This window comes from Schistocerca serialis, chromosome 1, assembly GCF_023864345.2.
Source record: "Schistocerca serialis cubense isolate TAMUIC-IGC-003099 chromosome 1, iqSchSeri2.2, whole genome shotgun sequence".
NCBI classification, from domain to species: Eukaryota; Metazoa; Arthropoda; class Insecta; order Orthoptera; family Acrididae; genus Schistocerca; species Schistocerca serialis.
In genome coordinates, this window is record NC_064638.1 from 1,125,655,658 (window position 1) to 1,125,664,395 (window position 8,738).

Consider the following 8,738-nt stretch of genomic DNA (forward strand, 5'->3'; position numbering starts at 1 on the left):
CATCCGATTACACGTATTTTTTCCCATTACATTAATTGTAATATAAATACTAAAGAAAATGACCGTTAGGGGAAAAAACTGACGAGCGGGACTCCATCCAGCGACCTGGCGATTACGGAGCTTGAATGCTAACAACTTTCTTTATTCCACAAAAACAGTGACAAAAATGGCTACAATGAAATAACACAGCTACCGGCGCTTCGTGGTAGAAATGGCCACACACAGGTGTATATATTTGACGACCGAAATTATCTTGAGATTTTCTCAATAACGCTTGAAGTACGCGCTACTGCTTACACATTATTTTATCCTCATTGATTACTAAGAGTGTACGAAGTTTGCAGTAAATCCGCGTTCCAAACGTCGTGGCCTCCCCTTGTCAGTGACATAACTGTTAATAAAGTAACTGCAATGAAGTTCTGAAGCAACGGGTACAGCACTATCATATGTTACTTAGGTGGTAGCACTCCGTCTTCAGACCCCAAGTGGCCCACCGGGACCACCCGACCGCCGTGTCATTCTCAGTTGAGAATGCGGATAGGAGGGGCGTGTGGCCAGCACACCGGTCTCCCGGTCGTTATGATGGTTTTCTTTGACCGGAGCCGCTACTATTCGCTAAGTAGCTCCTCAATTGGCATCACGAGTCTTGAGCGCACCCCGAAAAAATGGCAACAGCGCGTGGCGGCCTGGACGGTCACCCATGCAAGTGCCGGCCACGCCCGACAGCGCTTAACTTCGGTGATCTCACGGGAACCGGTGTATCCACTGCGGCAAGGCCGTTGCCGTACTTTAAGTGGTTGACTGAATAATAAATCCAAACGCTACTTTCACTGCAGACAGGGTTAGCAAAAAAAATGGCTCTGAGCACTATGGGACTTCACGTCTGAGGTCATCAGTCCCCTAGAATTTAGAACTACTTAAACCTAACTATCCTAAGGACATCACACACATCCATGCCCGAGGCAGCATTCGAGCCTACGACAATAGCGGTCGCGCGGTTCCAGACCGTAGCGCTTAGAACCGCTCGGTCACTCTGGCCGGCCAGGGTTAACAGTTGTTCTGTAGCAACACTACGTGCCCTTTACAGACATCAACGCCCGCCTATCGCCGGTGTTGATGGATGTTGTTACCAATTTGCTGTGGCGGTAAGTCGGCTGTGCATGGTCGCATATGAAGAACGAAGCCTCGGACACCGTAAAGTACCATCCACCATCTGAACTCAGTTCTCGACGTCTGAAACCGGCGACATTTGATTTTCCACGTCCAAACCATCTTCTCGTGTCCCTGCTCCCCGGCCGCAACTGCCAATCAGGAAAACCTTCTCCGTGAGTAGCGTGAAAACATCCACGTTTAATACGTCTCCAGGCGCGGGCCAGTCGGAGCACACCTTCCTCGCCAATTTGCTCTAGAAATTCCCGTCTGACGTCAGCAGGCGATGGGCGAATCAGAGCGCTTTTTGTCGTCCTCCGAATTTCCAGAAGCCTAACCAACGCGACGGGTAATCAGCGAGGCTGTTACTACTACTGCTGCTGCTCCTACCGCGTAGGCCCAGACATTCGAAGGCGCGCAATTTTTCACCATAAAATTATTAGGTGTCGGCCGACATTTGACTGTCGCCCTCAGACTTTTACAGAGCCGAACTGTGCCAAATTCCGCGAACCTCGCCTCAGCGTGACTGACAGGGGAGTTAGGTTAGTCCTCTCGGGTGGCTCCGACAAGCCGGAACAAAGCCTCTGACTGCCGTTTTGTCTCCCTTCTCACTTCGAGTTCTGTGCGAACTGAGCGGTTCTCACGCGTTCTTAAAATAGAACTACAAGCCTCTACCGGCAGCCACTGTAGTTTTATAAAACACATTCCCCAACTAAAGGGACCACACAGTGGTTCAGGTCGAAAAATCGATTTTCGGTTTTCATCATACTTCGATAGGTTGTTTTATTTAAGTACTCTAAAAAGGATTTTGCTGAAAAAGTTTTTTTAGAGCATTTAAAGAGCATTTTCCTACTACGTGTGTTCGTGTCACCCACTGTCAACTCACCCAATGTCAACTCCAAGCCATATGAAGATGCCATTATTAGCAAAACAGAATGTGTAGGCTATGTTCAAAAACGTTTGGGAACAAGGCTGAGAAAACTGTTGATACGAGAGGAAAAAGAATTAGAAGATGGAAAATTGTTGGCTGGACAGGGTCGGTTAAGTAAAACTGAAACAGAAAACTAGCGGGTATACTATGGGCAGGCAATTCGGAGAAATACAGAAAATCTGGAGGCAATAAAGAGAGATGTTTGGGCCATATTCTTCCATACGTTCTCTACTGATAAGCCATGTCATGGGTTGTGTCTATCAGCAGAAAATTCGTGATGCAAATGCAATAGGGCTCAGGCAACTGGAGAACCTTATTCTCACCAGCATTCTCTTCCTGCTGCTGTTATTGCAGCAATTAAACCTATTTTCAGACTCTAGGGTCATCCTGACCTTATAAGGAAATGTCTGCATGGGCAGACCCAGAAACCAAATGAATGTTTCGAGAGCATAATTTTGAACCACCTTCCTAAAACTGTAATTGTAGGCATGCATGCAGTGAAACTGAGAGTTCATGATGCTGTTGCTACATTTAGTTGTGGTAATATTGGAAAGTGTTGGGTACTGAAAAATCTGGGAATTAATCCTGGTGAAAATATGATCACTGGGCTGCAACATTGCGATAAAATGAGGGTAGCCGATGCAAACAGGTCTGCATCTAATATGGCCAGGAAAGCAAGACAAACATGCAGGAAGGTGAAAAAGAAGCTGGAAGACCTGCTAGAGGCCAAATAAGGGCCATCATACGCAGGACAGTTTTATTTAACTGTAAGTAACAAATTTCAAACTAAAATTTTCAGTACATGGGCTCCATTATATCAGAAACTATCATAGATAAATGAATGAAATTTTCAGATACTCTGCATAACATAAAAAGCCACCTCTGGTACTACATTCATTAATATTCCCCCATCAGGATGTTCACAAAAATATTTTCTGCAGAAAAACTTACTACTTTTTGTTAATTTAAAAAAGTATTTCTTAAAAACTATAAAATGGATAAAGTAGATTCTAGTACAGTTAATTCTATTAGCATAATGTAACATACAATAAAAATATTAAGGTCCTGAATCAAATAGTTTTTTTTCAGAAATGGGTCAAATACGTGCCTAAATTAACATGGGTTGAAAGGCAGGGTGTGTTCCCCTTAATAACGTTATGAGACGTTTAGCACGATGAAACCAGTGTCCTGTCTATCGCCAGCCCTGCCAATGAGCAGATGAATTTAGCGTACAAATAAAAGGAGGCAAGACAGACGGCTTGTAACCTTTCACCACGAAATTCGGCACTTCTTACTAGGGAACGGTACGAATTTCCCCTCGTCGATTGGATTCATATTGCACACGGTATCTAGGGCATGACTAGGATTTGAACGTACTATATGTTAACAGGAAGCTGCATCTCTCAACCGTTTTCGGGTCAATCGAGTTTGAAAATTTTAGGCCTGCTTATATACTTCAAATGGTCGCGACTATTAGTCCGCGGCCCAAGGAGTAGACGCTTCGATCGATAAGCGAATGTCTGTTGGTCGAATCGCGCTGCGGGTACTTCATTCCAGCGCAAGGGCTGGAACACCTGAGTTTTTTGCTCTGACAATTCCGTATTCTCAAGCCGATTTTGGTAAAACGTCGGACTGCGGCAGGAGGCGACATTCCGAATAATGTTTTGAACTGTTCCGAGCATCGACACAAACTAGGCATTATTCCCACATTAGACGAAAGATAAGCAAAATGAAATGTAAATGGCGGACATCATAAGTGCTGATTCATTCAACAACGTGGACAGCATAAGATGTTTCAACCGATAGTTTTCAAAACAGTATGTTAGTGTGAAAATATACAAACAGATGCAATCCGGTTTCAAGCACATGCTTCTCAAATTCCTAAGAGAATTTTTCAGTAGACACTTCCGTCCAAAATTAATAACCAACGTGCGGTGTTGGATCTACATGATTTGTTCTGAACAAAATCCTGTCTTCCACAAAACAAATGTTGATGTGAAGCACGAAAAGCTGCTTCCGCACTTCAGTGCTTGATCGTGTCCATAAGTTTCTTTATATCACTTTCTTTTGCTGACAAGGGCACTTCACAGTACTTACAATAGCACTATCGTCTCCCGCCAACCTAGACAGCCACTTTCTATATCGTTCACCTTGTAGCCTCTACGCATGAAATCTCTGCAGGTTCAGTTCAGTAATTCTACTGAAAATAACTCACTAACGAGCTTCCTAAAAGCAAGAATGAGAACGAAATTGAGTTAGTTATTAAGACACAGAACCCACGCAAAGCACTGGGGTCTAAGGTACTGAGTGCGGGTAAGCAAGAGTTTCCTGCGCGAGGGAACCGAACAACAAACCGGGGACTTCACTAGTGTGGTGCGGTGTTGACCGTGGCATCGGACGTAATTGCTGCTAACGAGGAATGAAAAAGGTACATCCAAATCACTGCGAGAATCGTTTCAAATTTTGTTTGTAACTGAATCTTAAAATTTGTTGCCATTCTTTAAAAAGCTCCAGATTAGTCCCTAAAACGCATTTAAAGTCTGCGGAAGTGAGCCGTTTCGCATAACGTAAAATCTCTTCGCAAAACTGAATTACAAGTCAGATTTAGCAACAGACATAGTGACTTTACACGCCAAGCGGAAAGGCGGGCGCCAAGCTCCACCCTCCTCCTACAACGGGGCTTCCCGTCGAGGACGCTAGCTCACAGGAGCAAAGATGCATGAAGGGTAGACGCGGTGCGATAGGACTGGGACAGGATAAATATCTGTAACCTCGCAAAACGGACGTATATACGGTACTTCAATCAGTGACATTATACTGCTTGCGTTTACTCCATGAAGTACAATAATCTGCTGGAAACAAAACATCACGTGTTTTGACAGAAACAAAGTTTCTCAGTTAACTGAAGCACAATGAAATAAACGCGGAGGGGGATTCCGTTATGGCGTACTTTGGCAGCTAGTATAGGAAAGACATCGATTTACAGCGGCGTCTTTGTGTACAATTGTGTGTGTTAACTGCAGGTTCCATGAAAATGCTGAGACACGTCGCGGTCATTTTCATGCACCTTTAATAACTTTACTTACGACTTGATCACAATTAAATCTTTCATCAATCTTGCGCGTTTCAACTTCCTGTGATTTTCGAAGGCTCTGCTGTGTCAGACATACAAAACATTACACACATTTTATCGAGTGCTCCAGAATGTTGATGTGATAAAATGTATTCAATGTTTTTAGAAGACAGACATAGCACTGCCTTTGAAAATGGCGGAAAGTCGAAACGCGTAAGGTTGAGGTAAAGGAAGTGTGGTCAAGACATACGTTTCTAAAAGTACATGTGTGTTACGACGGTGCCAAATAGGACATAAAATGAAAGCTGTCAAAGAATATAACTACCATCTCCATAGTAAGCAAAGGACAGTCTTCGGGAAGAAGTCAGCTACGTTCTGTTTCGTTACCGTGGTCGTAATTTTAGTGATCAATTTGTACTCAACAGGAGCACACGAGAATCACCGACCACAGCCCAGCAGCAGCCGTGCCTACAAACATTACAAGAAGCCCGCCCCGTAACAAGGGTCACTGAATTATGTGAAGCAAACTTCTTCTCGGGCTAGTTTTAGTGGTGCCACACAAGTTCTACTGCAGCGAATGCACTGTTCTCAGAACCCGTTACAAACTAACATGGCCATGTAGTCTTCACTACTCCCGAAAGTACACCGCATTATATAGGTTTAATAATACACACATCACGTGTACAATCACCGGAAATCTGAAGCACCTCGCATAAAACATAACATACACTCCTGGAAATTGAAATAAGAACACCGTGAATTCATTGTCCCAGGAAGGGGAAACTTTATTGACACATTCCTGGGGTCAGATACATCACATGATCACACTGACAGAACCACAGGCACATAGACACAGGCAACAGAGCATGCACAATGTCTGCACTAGTACAGTGTATATCCACCTTTCGCAGCAATGCAGGCTGCTATTCTCCCATGGAGACGATCGTAGAGATGCTGGATGTAGTCCTGTGGAACGGCTTGCCATGCCATTTCCACCTGGCGCCTCAGTTGGACCAGCGTTCGTGCTGTACGTGCAGACCGCGTGAGACGACGCTTCATCCAGTCCCAAACATGCTCAATGAGGGACAGATCCGGAGATCTTGCTGGCCAGGATAGTTGACTTACACCTTCTAGAGCACGTTGGGTGGCACGGGATACATGCGGACGTGCATTGTCCTGTTGGAACAGCAAGTTCCCTTGCCGGTCTAGGAATGGTAGAACGATGGGTTCGATGACGGTTTGGATGTACCGTGCACTATTCAGTGTCCCCTCGACGATCACCAGTGGTGTACGGCCAGTGTAGGAGATCGCTCCCCACACCATGATGCCGGGTGTTGGCCCTGTGTGCCTCGGTCGTATGCAGTCCTGATTGTGGCGCTCACCTGCACGGCGCCAAACACGCATACGACCATCATTGGCACCAAGGCAGAAGCGACTCTCATCGCTGAAGACGACACGTCTCCATTCGTCCCTCCATTCACGCCTGTCGCGACACCACTGGAGGCGGGCTGCACGATGTTGGGGCGTGAGCGGAAGACGGCCTAACGGTGTGCGGGACCGTAGCCCAGCTTCATGGAGACGGTTGCGAATGGTCCTCGCCGATACCCCAGGAGCAACAGTGTCCCTAATTTGCTGGGAAGTGGCGGTGCGGTCCCCTACGGCACCGCGTAGGATCCTACGGTCTTGGCGTGCGTCCGTGCGTCGCTGCGGTCCGGTCCCAGGTCGACGGGCACGTGCACCTTCCGCCGACCACTGGCGACAACATCGATGTACTGTGGAGACCTCACGCCCCCACGTGTTGAGCAGTTCGGCGGTACGTCCACCCGGCCTCCCGCATGCCCACTATAGGCCCTCGCTCAAAGTCCGTCAACTGCACATATGGTTCACGTCCACGCTGTCGCGGCATGCTACCAGTGTTAGAGACTGCGATGGAGCTCCGTATGGCACGGCAAACTGGCTGACACTGACGGCGGCGGTGCACAAATGCTGCGCAGCTAGCGCCATTCGACGGCCAACGCCGCGGTTCCTGGTGTGTCCGCTATGCCGTGCGTGTGATCATTGCTTGTACAGCCCTCTCGCAGTGTCCGGAGCAAGTATGGTGGGTCTGACACACCGGTGTCAATGTGTTCTTTTTTCCATTTCCAGGAGTGTAGTTACGAGAAGGGGATGGCTTTCTACGTAGTCAGAGGATCAGCGACGTCGTATTGTTAAGAGTAATGTGTGAACGTGTCAATACAACAGCTACTTTCCTGTAAGGTAACATAGAATGTTTTGTTTTCGGTAATTCTCTAGACTTGGTTACCTGAACGGACTTCAGAAACAATATGTAAGAAGCAATATGTAGGATGTGTCACACTTTGGAAAGCTAAGCTATGCTTTAGACGATGATTACAGTGTAAGCTGAAATTATTATTAATGCTGTTAAAAGAAACAGTTCGCTTCTGACTTACACGAACAGTCTAAAATACATTATCCTTTGAAAACTTTTAAGGGACATAAATTGACAAATGGGACATAATACGCTGAGCACGTGTGGGCGAAACATACTATTGAATAACATGTTCAGATAACGTACGGGAATGCAGCTGAATGACGTCTTCGACAACCGCTGTAATTTCAACAGGTGCATACAGTGTCATTTTCAAGGCACAAATTCAGCATGGAAGCGCTGGGTAATGATGCCAGTTCCTCCAGTTAAATATATTGACATCAGCTGTCCTCATGCGCTCACATGGGCCGCACCACTGCTATTTCCACTCCACATGAACAGTACAGGGTTGTGATTGTCACCCGCCACTTAACTTACGGCGCGTCTGACGAAGGTTGGTTTGTTTGTGGGCTTAAACGGACCAGACTACAAAGGCTATCCGTCCCTATGACGGTGGGATGCCCTACAGAGTATGTACTGTACATGTATTGAGTGAGCATAATCTACGGCGCATGGTCTCAAGATCAAACCGGGCAAGTCACTTGCTTCTGGGACGACGCTGCTAGTCTAAAATTTGCTGTAATAGCGAAGCCTCAATGTTGCACATATTAGCCCTGTTTTATAAAAGTTTCTGCGCGTTTGAGTTTTAGTAACAGCTATGGTGCAGTAATGTTGCTTCAGGTGTACAGAGAACTAAGTGAAATAAAAACCAGTTACTTCTCGTATGTATGGACAAGAAGCGTGTAATTTTAAATGTCATATTAATAATACGCCTTTCATGTGTCGAAGAATATCGTGACACGGTATTACGAAGTCTTGTCTTGTAGAGACAATTTCTGCGATTCTATGTACGTGTATTTACGAAACAAATGCGAGACAATTTTGAAAGTCTGTTTCAGTAAACTTCCAGTCAATGTATACATATTGGTGCTATGTTCTTAAGCATATAAAATTTACGCATGACGGTCAGATCAATTTCATCCAATTTGTGGCAGTCTCAAACACGTCTGTGTATCAAAGTATTTCTGCACGAAATTGATTTCTGCAGTGACATTGTAAAGTAATTCGAACAGATTCGAATAACTGCAATATAAAACCTGAAAAAATTGTTGGCTGTCACTTCCATTATTCCAGAATTAGGGCATTGGACTTGCATA

The 8,738-nt window shown here is 45.5% G+C and overlaps 1 pseudogene; it reads right to left on the bottom strand.

The window, feature by feature from the left end:
* Positions 1-666: 666 nt before the first annotated feature.
* LOC126427939 (5S ribosomal RNA) lies at positions 667-784 on the bottom strand (annotated as a pseudogene).
* Between the last annotated feature and the right edge of the window lie 7,954 nt (positions 785-8,738).